We start from the raw sequence: 15,149 nt of genomic DNA on the forward strand, positions 1-15,149 counted from the left end.
AAACTAGTAAAATAATAAAAGGAAACCCACGAAAAATAACTGTTACCATTTTAATAAAAGTCAGTGGAACCGCTATTTTTGCAGAACAATTCACTAGCATTGTGGCTGGGCTCGTTGTCACAATCAGCAAAGTAATAATAATAATAATAATAATAATAATAATAATAATAATAATAAAATAATAATAATAATGATAATAATAATGATACTAATAATAATAATAATAATAATAATAATAATAGTAGTAACGATTATTGTTGTTATTATTATTATTATTATTATAGTTATTGAATGAATACATAGCTTTGGGAAGCAACAAAGCACTCTGCAATCAAAGGGTGAAGAACAAGGGAGCAGAGAAACACGGGAGTGGGGATCTAACAACAGTGCAGGGAAGGTAAATGTCAGCAATGGTGTCTCCAAGTAACCTGTGAAGAAACAGTGGGGATGAGATCACCCGGTCTCAGGTAAGGTGGGGAGTGTATGGAGTATGCACCTAGGTGTATGGGAGGAGCCATTCCTTGAAGAGGAGGGTATTGAGCTCCTTTTTGAGCTCTAGAAGCAAGAGGCCAATTTGGATGTTGATGGGGAGGAGGAACCAGAGTCTTGGGGCATAGACCAAGAATGCATGTCTTCTGTTTATTGTTTTTCCTTCCTGCACAGGCAGAGTTTAAGTCTTCACTTGCCCTTCTAAAACTAAATATTTTGGTGGACTTAAACACTTGGAGGAAACAGCCTACCCTTCTTCCACATATAATAAAGTTTCAGGACTGCTCATACATACCCATGAATAGGGTTCCTTCAAATCTTAATGTACAAGATGGACCCATTAACATACCGACAACCAGCCAGTTCTAGGGCTTTCATTGATGTGATGAAATAGACCCTGAAGCGTGGTTTAACCCCATGCGCATTATTCAGTGAATACTTCATGGAGCTGCAACTTTCTTTCCTAAGAACAACTTCTTTCCTACATTCCTTTTCGCCAGCTTTGCTGATGTACTCATGCTTGGTTGGTGGTGACTTACTTCCAATAAGCCCGAATGGTAGTTCCGCCTTCGGGTGCTTGGCACAACCATCTGGAAGGAACTTCCTTTGCCTATTCATATCAATGACGTTTAAAAATAAGATTAAACTCTTAATGAAATCTCACCTATAAACAATGTAATTTGTTCTCTCTCGCCAGCTAGTGGCATACTGTATGAAGTGACATTGTGATTTATATATGACTAATAATATCCATTCATTTTTGGAACAACTTCAAAAAAAGAAAACATGAGTATGTGGTGCCCTTGATCTCTTTAAAGGAAGCTAAACTGATATGTATCTGAACCACAAACACATGTGGCCATATTGAAGTTCCAAGTAAGTCCTGATTGGGAATATTCCCTTTACAGTCATTTGTTTATAAAGAGCAAAGAACGTATCAGTGAGGCACGTTCCAATGGTATGTCTCAAAAGGGTTCCATGCTCCATTGGGTTAGATAGATTTCACAAGGCCGTATGGGCTTTGAAAACATTGCAAATGAGAAAATAATGTGGCTGTCTCTATAGGTGTGTATAAAACATTTAAAGACCAGACAAAGCAACCTTAATGAATATCACCCACAGACTGGAAATCAGTGTAAGGATTGTTTGTAAGAAGTGTGGAGGGGTACATTTGAGGAGGTTCAAATGCAGTCAGGCTGCTGCATTCTGCACTGTCTGCAGAGAAGAGTGTTGGTGTTCAGGGATCCCTGCAAAAAAAGCCTTAGTATCATCCAGCCTGGAATTTACAATACCTCCCACACTGACTGGTTTAAGATCTTTTGAAATAAAATTGAACTCTTTGTAAAGAAGGCATACTCTTGGAAATGTGGAGGAGATGATGTTGCTCTTTTGCTGACCAAAGCTTAACTCAAGTTGCCAAATATGAGATACAGTGTATCCCATTTATGTCAAATATAGAAAGGAAACCCAGCTATGGGGCAATCCAAGAATGGAAAGTGGGATGCTGTGGTCTCCACCACTGATCCCAAACAAGGAGTTATGACGTCCAGCGTGTCTGCAGCTATTAAAATCCTCATGACCAAGCAAAGATGGTGATCATTGCAAGAGGCCCACAAAAGGCTGATGATGAGTTAGACCAGATAAGCAAAAACCCTCAGCAAAGGTTGAATACAAGACAGATGGGACACCAGAAAGAAACGCTTCCCTGGAGAAGCCAGGGGCCTACACCAGAACCTGGCCTTCATAATATTGCTGTTATTCCTGAATGATGTTACCCATCTCTGTGAACAGCTGCAAGAGGGAAAGGGGATCAATAATCCTGGTGCAGAGGTAGGGACATTACACTTTCCTCTTTCAATCCTAAAGTCAGTCTATCCATCTCTTCTTCCTCATCTTACTGGGTAACTCTTCGTTTTGTACTCCTGTTTCCACTCAACTGAAGCTGTGTGTAAATCACTATTTCTGCTTGGTATTCAAAGCAATCTTCTCTGCTGGTTCTGCTTTATGTATCAGCAGCTGCCAATATTGTTAACCACTCTAACCTCTTATGTGCAGTCTCTCATCTTGGATTTAACAGTCTCATACTTGATTGGTTTTGTTCCTATTTCTCTAAACATACCTTTTCTGTTCAGTGGGCCAGTCATTCCCCCTCTGTCATTGCTTGTTCATACTGTGTTCCACAAGGCTTGGTGCTGGGTGATCTTCTGTCTTTATGCTATTTCACTCACATTGATATGTCTTAGTTTGGTCTGTCACACCATTTCTACGTGGATGACTTTCACATTTTTCTTTAATTTCCTTCATTCCCTGATACTATCCACACCACTCTATTGTCCTATCTCTTGGCCATCCAATCTTGGATGTATGATTGTTATCTGCATCTTAATGGCTATTACCATTCCGCCACACTTACCTTCTTATTCAAATGTTTTTCCCAAAACATGGAGTCATCCTCGATTTGACATTCTCTTTTCCTCTCACAATTCTACTGTTGCCTGCTCTGGCCATTTCCAGCTCTAAAATGGTTGGAGAGCTTATCAATTATTTTCTCTCAGCTTCTCTCTTCTACTGCATTTCTTCTTGGTGTTCCTAAATATGAGCTAGCCCGCTTGCTTAAATTATAACAATTCTATTTGTCTTCTCTTTTGTCTACCCCTCATGATTCTGTTTTCTATTTATTGTTATCTGTTTACTGGCTCTCCTCTGAATCGTGTCTGTGTTGTGGTTAAATGCCTACATAGCATGGCTCCTGTTAATCTTTATTTTTTTAACTCTTTCTATTCCCGTTCCTGTTCTCTTCGCTCGCAGACTCAATTCCGTCTATCAGTTCCACACCCTCCATGCACCCAATATTGTTTTCACTCTTTATCACTCCTCACACCCAAATTCTGAAGAAATCTCCCTATTGCACTTTAATCGCTGTAATCCTTCTCTCCTTTTTGTTCTTGTTTTAAGGACTACTTGCTACCCACTTGATTTTTGTATTCAATTGACATTGCATTTTTTACCATTTTCTTTGTTTGTTTGGCACTTTGACATATGTATAGCTCTATAATATCAATGACATACATATTAAATACAAATACATCCTTTTTATAGTGATAGAGACACTATCTCTAAACCAGTGAGAGGGGTATTTTATTCCTACTACAGAAATCCATGTTTATTGGACCTTCATCTATCGGAAAAGCGGGACTACTTATTCTATTGGACCTCTCAGCGGCATTCGATTTGCTAGACCATCAGAAGCTCAGAGAGGCCCTAGACTGTGTCGGAAACTGCTCCCAGGGAGCTATTGACTGGATATCTTCGTTCCTCCAAGACAGGCAATCTAAGATAATATGGGGAAATCAAGCATCAACAACTAAACCAGTGGACTGCAGCATCCCACAAGGAGCTAGTTTCTCCCCACTGTTGTTTTAACGTGTACTTTTTATGCCTTTGCACATTGCTAACCCAACTTGGGATATTTTTCACAAACTTTGCTGATGACACACAGCTGGTGTTTCAACTCAGTGGTGACTACAACCAAGACAGTAATATGTTAACATTCATCTACAACACCATTGAAGCCTGGATGAAGGTAAATTGGATGTGCCTCAATGGCACTAAAACTGAGCTCATGATCTTTGGCTCACCTTTAGCCAGAAAAAGACTAAGTCCAGATCACGCTACTTTTAACATCAATGAAAAGCCAATCATGGTGGTGGAAAAGGGTAAAACATTAGAAATGTACATGCAAGCATCACTTGGGGCTGAAGCCCAGGTAGCATACTCAAAAAGAAACTGCCAATACTACCAAAAACTCTGAAAGAAAATTAAACCTCTTCTAAATAAACGAAACAGCACAACCATAGCCAGAGCCGCGATCCTCTCAAGATTACACTATGGAAATGCACTTATGCTGGGAACTAGCAAAAAATGCATAAATCAGTGCCAAGTGATCCAAAACAACGCAGTCAGAACCATCACTGGCAAAACTAAAAGGGACCACATTATAGAAGAAAGTGGAGACCTGCACTGGTTAGCCATAGATGAAAGAATTACATTTACATCTTTGATGCTAGCTCACCGCTCCACAAATGGAAATGGCCCAATATACCTCCAAAAACAACTTAAGAAATACAAACTTACACACAATCTTAGATCCATGAACAAAGGGCTACTGCAGGCCAAGCTATCTAAAAAAAGCAAATGGAATAGGCAGAGCATTCCCTAACAAAGCCATTGCAAAATGGAACACATTACCTGAATCCCTAAGAACTGAAACAAACCTACAAAGCTTTAAAAAGAAACTGAAAATGTTCCTATTCAAATAATCATTCACCAAAATGACCACCTCAAACTGAATAAATTATACATTGCTGTTGTCCTGTCACCATGTCCCTTGTCTCTATGGAAAGCGCTCTTATGCCTTCAGGCTGCGGCACTATAGAAATAAATAAATAAACAAACAAACAAACAAACAAACAAATAAATAAATAAATAAATAAATAAATAAATAAATAAATAAATAAATAGCTTCTATAGATGTTCATCCCATTCCCTGCATTGACAACTAAAGGGAAAAATCTCTGTGTCACATGATTCTGTTGATATGCCACAGGTACATGTAGTACATGTGCATTTACTTCAAAAAAATCTTGATACACTCTTTACTAGGGCCTTTCTGGGTGTGGCACCCACCCCACATCACTGAGGTAGTATGTGACAGATGTTTGGATTGTGTACTTTTACAGAAACACCAGGAGTGGGGGTAAGAAGCTTTAGGACTTAGTTTCACTGGTTCACAGCAGATTCATAAAGAAGTCAAAGAGTGCAGAAGAATAGAAGAATCTATTCAACTAGGGGCAGATGCAATTTCTCACAATTTCAGAATATGCATATTATGAAATCTTTATGAGGCATTTCTAATATTTTCTTTGAGTACAGTAGGATGATTTGAAAAATGAAATGGTGTCTTCCTTGCCATAATATAAAAACATTTTTTTTTTAATAACGTGCCTAATACCCCTTTCATCACCAAATTCATTAACACTTGTTTATCCACAGGTAGAGTCCCAACCAACTTCAAAGAATCATGGATTCTCCCCCTACAAAAAAAGCCCCAGGTTGTTCCTGCTCTCCAACCTTTATTCCAATACTCCTTGTGTCCTAATTTTACTGGATCTCTCTTCTGCCTTTGATACGGTCAACCATGCCATGCTGCTCAACTGTCTCCATGATAACTTGGGTATCATCGGTCAGGCCCTGTCTTGGCTGACTTCTTTTCTCTCTGATCGCCCTTCTAGGTCCAACTTGGGTCCTTCCGCTCCTCTATCTCTATCTCTACCTGTGGTGTTCCCCAGGGGTCTAACCTCTCTCCCTGGCTGTTCAACCAATAACTGGCACTTCTTGCCCAATGCATTGCCACCATCTGCCCCAACTTTCAGTGCTATGTGGAAGATACTCAGCTCATTTTCAGGCTACCTTCAGCCACCTCTTCTCCTTCTCTCATCTCTGACTGCCTGTCTGCTATCCAGGAGTGAGATGCCACCAATGATCTCTGCCTTAATGCCAATAAGACAGAGATTCTCCTCATCGCCACACCTGCTCCATCCTTTCCTGTCACTCACTGGCCGGCCTCTCTTAACCCTCTTCTTCCTCCCACCTGCAATGCTTAAAACCTTGGGGTCATCTTCGACTCCACACTCTCCTTCTCTGCTCACCTCTCTGACATCCGACTGCCAGCTGCATCTGCTCAGAGGTATTCTTTCTTTCCTCTCTTTCCCCCAGAAGCTTACTGTCTCCAGAGCTTTGGTTCTCTCTAGGTGGCCTACTGCAACAGCCTCTTTCTAAATCTGCCTGTTTCTACTCTCATCCCTCTGTAACTCATCCAGAACAGTACCGCAAGACTTGTCCTTGGCCTCAAGCCCAGGGATCGTATCTCTCCAGGACTGAAATCTCTGCACTGCCTCCCAGTGGCTGTGAGGATTACGTTCACAAGGCCTTCTGGGGCCTCAATACATTCAACTCTCCATTCCTAAATAGCTTCCTTCTCGAACTCCTCGCTCATCCGCCTCCAAATCCCTCAAGGTCAGATCTCTTTCTTCAGATGGGGCTTCCCTCTGGAACAGCCTCCCTGCCTTCCTGAAACTTGAGGAGAACCACCTCCGGTTCCGGAAGCACCTCAAAACCTTCCTCTTTGCTTCTGCTTTCTCTCCTCCGCTCCCCTGCGGAACTCCTGGATGAAACTGCACTGGTTACCCGCCCAGGTCCCCTCCCCCGACATTTGCACACCTGCACTGCTTCCCTGGCAAACCCCCGTACTTGGGGACTATTGTCTGTAACCCTACAGTCCCCTACCAGCACTTGAGACATGATATCTGCACTTACCCTTCAACTTGCAACCAGCTGGCCGCACTTTTATTTATTGTTGTTATTTATTCAATTTTTTAATAGTTTATCTCATGTACTGCACTGTCCCCTCCCCCCGTACTTCCCTCTTCTCCTGCACGTGCAAGACCACAATGACACCTATCCTAGTAAGATCATTGCCTCTATCCTCTCTCTGTTCCCCCTCCCTTTCCTCGGTGCACCTTGAAACACTTGTGTATAGGTGTGTTATAAATGCCATATCATATCATGATATCACAGCCCCCTTCCTTCTCAATATTCTCCATAGGGCAGCCTATGAACAAATCCAAGATGTCCTGGAATCCAACCAAATCCTTGAAATCCACCAATCATGTTTCAGAGCAGGTCACAGAGCAGAATCACCTCTGCTGGACCTTAAATACCAGCTGGATGATTTCAGAGATGAAAGAAAGCCAGCCCTATTACTCCTCCTTGATTTGTCTGCCGCATTTGACCTGGTGGACCACAACACCCTCTGCCAGCACCTCAAGTCTGCTGCACACTTCTCCCAAGAGGCCACAACCTGGATAGCCTCCTTCTTGGAAGGAAGAACCATGATGGTCTTCTCAGACATTGCCAGCACCCCCCCCACACTTATCCCATGTGGTGTCCCACAAGGCTCCTGCATCTCCCCCACCCTCAACAACAATTTTACCAAACCCCTCTTTGACCTCCTTGATTCCATTGGCATAGCCTACACCAACTATGCCGATGACACCCACATCCTCCACCCCCTCATCAACACCTATGACACAGATTCCCGCACAATCAACAAGATCTATGCTACTATTCAAGCCTGGATGGCCATGAAGCATCTCTGCCTCAACAATGACGAAACCGAGATCCTCCTGGCAGGATCTCCAACCATGCTGAAAAAATTAGATCCGCAATAGTCAGCCTTCACCATTGATGGCACCCACATAGCTGTCTCAAAATCAGTCAAAACTCTCGGTGTCTATGTGGATGCCTCCCTCAACCTCACCAGATAGGTGCACGCTATCACCTCCTCTGCGGCTTACACAGCCAGACTTATTAATACTTCCAGACACTGCCTCACACCGTCCATTTGCCTCAACATCGCCAGAGGAATCACTGGGGCGAGGCTTGTTTACTGCAACGCCCTATTCGCTGGAACCTCAAAACACATGAGAATACTTCAGGTGATTCAAAACAATGCCCTGCCACAGCGCTCAACATTCCCAGAAATGCTCACATCACAGCCTCTAGAAGGGAAGCACATTGGCTACCCATCCGGGAAATAATTATCTTCAAAGCTCTGTCCATCACCCATAAATTCTTTACGAACACTGACCCTAAATATCTGTCCCAAAGAATCATGTGACTCACCTCTATGAGACCAGTAAGATTGATCCATGCCCACCACATTGTCCCTCCCTTGATCAAAGAAGCCAAAAGGGGAGGGTCCAGCTTCCCTGCAGTTGCAGCACATCATTGGAACGTGCTCCCACCTACAATGAAAGCAATAGAATCCTACTCTTTGCCTAATTGACACTGCAAGATCAACGTATGTCCTGACCCATACGGTACACGTTTTTCATGTGTAACTGGTTCCTTTACAGCGCCCTGATGCCTCTGGGCTAAGGCGCTCTACAAATGCAAAAATAAATAAACAAAATAAATAATACCATACCCGAGTTTGGTTTCTAAGCCGGATGTGGGATTTGAACCTTTGTTGCTCTGCGTGGTCAGCGTGTTGCCCCTGTGCTATCCTCTCATATTAACACTTGAGTCAAACATTGAATGAAGTTACTCAAAACACTAATAGTTGACAATAAAAGTCTAGTCCTTCCTTTTTACGAAGTTGATCCACCTCTCTCTAGACAGATTTTGTGTAGGGAGGGGGCCGGTGCTCAAAGCATGGCCATTCTCATGTCTGTCTTTCATTCGGGATGGATAGACTCTCTCTAGCATATACCGTTTGTTCCTGACGACGGTTTCCAGGAAAATCAAAGCTTTGCAATAAGCCCGTCAGTATTTGATCGCAATCTCTGGTTAGCTAGGAGGATGAAAGATCGCCCCGCTTATCTCTTAGAAGTGTGTAATATGTTCTGCAAGATTAATTGCCATGGCGGACGGCGCGTAGTCTTTTATTCCAGGCTGGCCAGTGGAATTAACAAAACTTGTATAAAGCGCTCACATACACACATTAATCAGCGGATGACAACCCCGGCTTGTAATGCTGTAGTATTTTAAGAATGAGAAGAATTTCTGCAGACACAACAACCACATTATTCTCCAAACTCGCATAAATTGTTCTTCTTAACTAATAGACACATCAATCTCAATTTAAACTGCTCAAAAACAGAAGCAATCACAGCGAGTTGGTGATTTGTATTCTGTTTAATCAGCGCAGGACAATGGGGGTGGCATTGCCCGTTTCATATAAGCAGGCAATGAATAAGAGTCTGCAATCAAAATGCATTGGCGATAACGAGTTCAGCTTTACCATTTTCTTGGGCAAAGCATATAATAAGGTGTTTCCAGTTGGTCTGAGGCCACCAACATTTACGGGAAAAGTCTGTTGCTTCAAGAGATGCCCTGAAAGTGCCCTCAGCAATCATGCAAGACTCAATTCATACCAGCAACACGCACTGGCAAAGCCAACAGTATTCTGTACCTACGGGTCATAACATGTTAACAATGGCATGATTACCTGGGCCTATGATAGCAGTGACTGGAAATGCTGATTTAACACCTAGATAACACATATGCAACCGCATGCCCATCAATGCTCGCACTGCTGTACTCCCTGCAGCAGACTAATAACATCAACACGCACAGAAATGACACACTCTTCATAACAAAAGATGGCTTACACAGTCTTCCACCAAATTCTGGATGTTCTTGTCCTTGCTGGCCATGGCATCCAGCGTGCTAGACAAACTGCTATTTCTGGCATGGGCCTCACAGTTACTCACAAGACATCATTGGCAGGTGCACTCTAGGATCCCTCATCCCTTAAATAAAAATGCCCCTTACAAGTCAGTTTCCAAACTTTCATACCACAACTTCTACTGTCCACCAGAACTAAATCCCACCAACAAGTAACACAGATATCCTGGCTGAAATCACCACCCTCTCCACTACATCGACTGTCAACCATTACATGACCTTTTGGTTTATCACGAGTTTGGTGGTGTGGGAACAAATTGGTGGTAATGGAATTACCACCACTTTTCCTGCTCTGCCATACCACAAGTATAGCCCTGGAGTGGGGGGGTTTAGCTCCAGCATAATGCTGGAGGTAAATCCTCCCACTTTCCTAAGAAAATCAGCAAAATTGGAGGAATTACTCTGGCGGTAATTCCACCAGTGGTAATTCTGCGAAAAATGCCCCATAGAGTCCACACAAAGAATAGGGAATTAACTCTGCCACAGCCACATGTAATCCAGCATTAATTCTGCTGGCCCAAGTGGCGGTAACAGTAATTCCATTGGGTCGTAGTCTGGTAGATGTACCGCTGGAATACCATCCTAATGGTAATGAGCCTCATTGTCCTAGGAGACTCTAATTCTCCAGGAACACACGCAACCTTTCAAGAGCAAGCCTTATCTCAGATGACTTTTAGGATCATTATGAGTTCTCTAGTATCCAGCCGGGAAACCGGAAAACTAGCATACCGTCTCTGCTGCTTGATATCCTGGTATTTTAACAGGATTTTACAGGCAGCAGTGGCAGTAACTCCCCGTGCCATGGAGTCCAACAGGACTCCATGGGGTAGGGTTGCCTGAATCGCTGGCACTGTTAGAAACAGTGCTGGTGATTCAGGCATGCATTTGCTGGTAGGGGCTTGATCTACTGGCAGGTCAAGCTTGCTGGTAGACCAGAACCCCCATTGACAGCCTTAAGAGTTGGCTGCTCCAAAAAGGTGCCGGTATACATTATTACCAGCTACTTATTTCTGGACCAACTAATTCGTAATGCCTCAGATAGTCCTTCTTTTTGCTGAAGTGCGGTCTTCTATCCGTAAAAGTCACATTCCCATGGTAGAATACCAAACAGGTTGCTAGCCTCAAAGACAGGGACCAAATGTCAGAAAGAAAAAACCCAATGGTAACACCCTCAAGGTTCACAGGATTTCAGGTCCAAAGGAGAGAATCCTTGTAAGGAATAATGAAGAGGCTGCTGGCATTTGAGGAAGGGAGGAGACCGTTGGAATTCACAAACAAAGGGATTTGTCTCTGCAGAAGGCTGGGAGCAGTGTCAGAAAAGAGCATCCACAACCAAAGCACCAAAGACAGCAGCAGAAAGGAACATCGGCCAGAGAGAAGGCAAAAGCCAACATCAGATGAATCTACAAAGCAGGAGGCTAAGAACAGCAAGAGAGTGAAAACAACTGCAGCAGATGACTGCATACAGAAGCAGATGATATCACAGTATAATCTCAGGCAAGAACAAAGGAAAGGAAATTCAAGGCCGAACGAGAGGCAAACACAATAAGGAGCAACTACCCTTTCTGCGGCTGGAAAGAAATACCAGTGTCTGCATTCGAGGAACCGGAAACGGAAGCACTGCCATCTTGTAATGGGTGTGGCATACATTCCCAGTCGCCATTCTGTGTGTGGCATTGTGTGGCATTCCGCACTAAGTCAGTGAATCCCATGGAGTAGCCAAAAGAGCTAGCTTCCCTGACGAGTATTCAGGTAAGTCCTGGCACAACCAAGAACATCAACAATACTCTCCTCAATGTTCTGGGCACACTTAGCATTACACAACTCATTAGTGATTCCAACCACACCAAAGGCAAAACTATCAACCTGGTATTCACCTCATCAACAACATCAACTGACTCCAACTTAGACATCTCAACTCGATTGACCGTGCCGAAATACACGTTAAGCTCCAGAACTCTAAGCACCCCGATCAAGGGTAACTGAAACCAACAAACACTCTGATGCTCATTCACATTAATTTCCATAGAAGCTTTAGAAGAAACCCATACCAACCTTTTTTGCCCTAGTCACTCCATCAATCAACATCAACATCCTTCTCTTCCAGCGAAACTGCACTCTGGCACCATTAACATCCATGCACAACAATACATCAAAACCTAGCCATCCACACTCTGTTACATACACAAACCCATACTGACAGTAAAAATGGCATCCACAAGCAAGCCAAATGAGGAGCATTGACCAACAAGGAGAACCCCTCATGTTTCACTCCCTCTATTTTATAGTACTCTGTTGCGCTCTGGCTAGGTATGTGCTATATGCCTCACTCAAATACACACATAGAGACATAAGTGTATACATACCTATACACAAGCGACAACTGATGGCTTTGTTAATGTTTGAATTTAACAGGACGCGGGTGCAAGCAACAGATTTAAATGAATAGGCTTAAGGCACATTTGGTTAAAACATTTCCATTAAACCAGTAACACATGCAAATCTTCAAATAAGCCAGTAACACCGAGCATACTGCCTTGAAATAACAATGGCAGGCCAACGATTGAAATTTCTTCTTGAGAGAGCTAGCTCAAAGAGAACCCAGGAGGGTGTGTTTTGGGTGAGGAGGGATAGGTCATGAGTGCAAATGTGTGTAGGCATTAGCATGGCCATGGCCAGTAAGTGGTTGAGTAAATAAACAACCAACACCAAGAAGCTATGTGTACCCCTCTCACAGGTTATCTGCATCCTCGCTGTGCTTCAATTCAATGGTTAGGATTGTTGGTGCCAAACCTACAAATTTGGAGTTACCTTACAATTAAACAGATTCACATGCCAGTTACAGAAGTCTATATGAGCAGGGTGACATCACATTGTTTTTTAGGGTTCATCCAGGAAATAGTAGTGCGTGCAAAGAAGGAGGACCCTTCTTACACAAATTGATGATAACACCAAGCTGTAGTTGTAGCTATTCTGAGTGTCTTGTTCCAGCTAGAATGCCTCATTATTAATTTGGCAGCAATTCTGTAACGTTTATGTGGAATTACCATTAAGCTCATTTACCATTGCTGTCATGTAGTCCAGTGAATTTACCGCCCAAAAACAATTATTGATGAGGCGGTGTTCGTCCTCATTTCTGGACTCTGTAGGACTCAAAGGAACATTTTCAGATTTACTCTAAGCAGTCATTATTTTACTGCAAATGCACTGAATTCTGGAGGTAAACTGAGGATTTCCTTCCAGCTACATCTCTGAGGTAAGCCCTTCACTCTAAACTGGAATTCAGAGGTGCAATAAATCTGGCGGGTGGCTCAATTTCCACCCAGCCAAGTGTCAGTGATAGACATACAGCCACATATTTAGCACACGGCCAGAATCATGGCCCATTATGATTACGAGCAGCGTTTAGTGGAAGCACCTGCTAGCTGTAAAAGGAGGGCCCCGAGGGGAACGCAAATTATATCCCCCGGGTTGATTGTTGGCGCTGCACAGCCTGCGCATAGTGCGCCCTCTGGGGTACTTAAGGGGGCAGGGAAGGATCTGGAGCAGGCGATGATTGGGACGTGTGTTTGACCAGGTCGCCTGCTACAGAGCTTCCCCTGTGTGTCTGGGCCTAGCGTGTTTGAGGTTAGAGTATGTCAGGAGGGCTGGATTGTTAAGAAGGGGGGTGGTTAGGCATAGTTTGATAACATTCATTTAAATTTTACTTATATTTTATTTAATTTCAGCCCATAGTCGGGGGTACCGTATATAAGGTACCCCCACTTACAGGAGCCGTTCTGCGGCCACATTCAGTGTTCATTGTCAGGGGAACGGGGCTTCATTACCCGGCTCATTAACTCTGTTGGTTGCTTGTCAAGGGAGAAAGGTCCCGGCTTGCTCAGCTCTGCTCGTTGAGTGGGTTTGTTGATTGTGGGTGTAGCAGTGCCTAGAGCCATCCCACCCCTGGTGCCCCGCGGTTTCCAGTCTAGGAAGGGTGTTACTAGCCCGCATCGTTCCGCTGCTCCGCGGCGCATCTGCACGCGTTAGCAGGCTTGGGACACAGGTGGAAGTGCGGATCCCTTAAAGGGACCGCACCGCTATTATTGGGCACATCTGTTCTGTTCTTCTCATGTGCTGTCTGGGGGCAGTGTTCTATGCCCGCTTCTCGGCCCCCTCTTGAGCTTGGGCTGATAGGTTTTGGGGTATGGTTTACTTGGGGTGGCAAGTTTGCCCCAGGTAGGAGGTTCCCCAGGGCAGTGTTATTTTGGTTAGTTATATACAAAACAAATTATTATTATTTTTAAAAAAACATATATTATTATTAATACTTATATAGTGAATAAGAAGAGTGTATTTAACTCTTTAGGCACAGGAACATTTCTTTGAGCTCAGTTCGTTTTATGGGCAATCCAGTTTAGGGTAATTTCTTCCACGGCGTGGTTTTAGCTCTGGGGTGTTGCTCAGTTATGTTTCCATTTAAGGGGCAAAATTAGTGCACAGTCATACTAACACTTGTGCGCGATGGTGGGTCAGGGAGGTAAGAAAAAGGGGCTGGTGGATGCCAAGGCGTTGCGGGAGGCCCTAGAGATTATTAGCAGGGCATCCAAAGCCCAGATGGAAGGGGCCAGTGGTTCAGGTTACGGGAGAAGGTGAGGAAGGTGGGGGTAGGCCACAGCGGAGAGCAGCAGCAGATGGGGTGCTCGCAGCAGTGGTGGCTTGCAGCCCCGCAGAGGGGAGGTCTGGGAATCTAGGGGTAGGAAGATGAAGAGGGAGATTGACAGGAGAGCGTCCAGGGGGGAAGTGCTGTTGGGAGAGGGGTCAGATAGGAGTTTTGGGGATAATGAACAGGGGGGTGAAATGGAAGTGAGGAGTGGCCATAAAGGTGCAGGTTGTGGCGTCAGGAAGGCAGAGGTGATGGGGTGCAGAGAGGAGTGACAGGGCAGAGGGGCAGGGGTGAAAAATACCTGCAGAAGAGTGCAGCTGGGAGGAGAAGAGAGCGGTCCCCAAAAATTAGTGACATTAGGGAGGCCCCCCGAAAAGGTTTTTGGGTGGAGGGCACAGAGCAGCCCCTGCTGTTGCAGAGGAGGAATATGGAGAGGGCCCCTCCTCGAACTGCGCGAGGACAGGCTAGAGGGCACAGCACGGCCCCTAGCGTGGAAGACCTCAGGGTGGAGGGTGGAGGAGAGGACACCTCACACGAGAGAAGAGGACCAGGAAGGGGCTTCTGCGGCCCCGCCAAGAAGATACCAAAGGAGTGGCGGGGCAGATGCCCCAGACTCACAAGAGGAGGATCTACACGGCCGAGCATGTGCTCGCAACAGCAATGGTATTACATGGGCAATGATGAAGAAATGGAAGAATATGTGGGG

General features: G+C 44.2%; 1 protein-coding gene across 5 annotated transcripts in view; it reads right to left on the minus strand.

Moving 5' to 3' along the window:
* Nucleotides 1-15,149, minus strand: part of LOC138473193 (VPS10 domain-containing receptor SorCS1-like) — a 3,088,785-nt gene that overhangs the window by 494,091 nt on the left and 2,579,545 nt on the right. The window lies entirely within an intron of this gene.

The sequence above is a fragment of the Ambystoma mexicanum genome, chromosome 8 (genome assembly GCF_040938575.1).
Source record: "Ambystoma mexicanum isolate Mex_15411 chromosome 8, UKY_AmexF1_1, whole genome shotgun sequence".
Classification (NCBI taxonomy): domain Eukaryota; kingdom Metazoa; phylum Chordata; class Amphibia; order Caudata; family Ambystomatidae; genus Ambystoma; species Ambystoma mexicanum.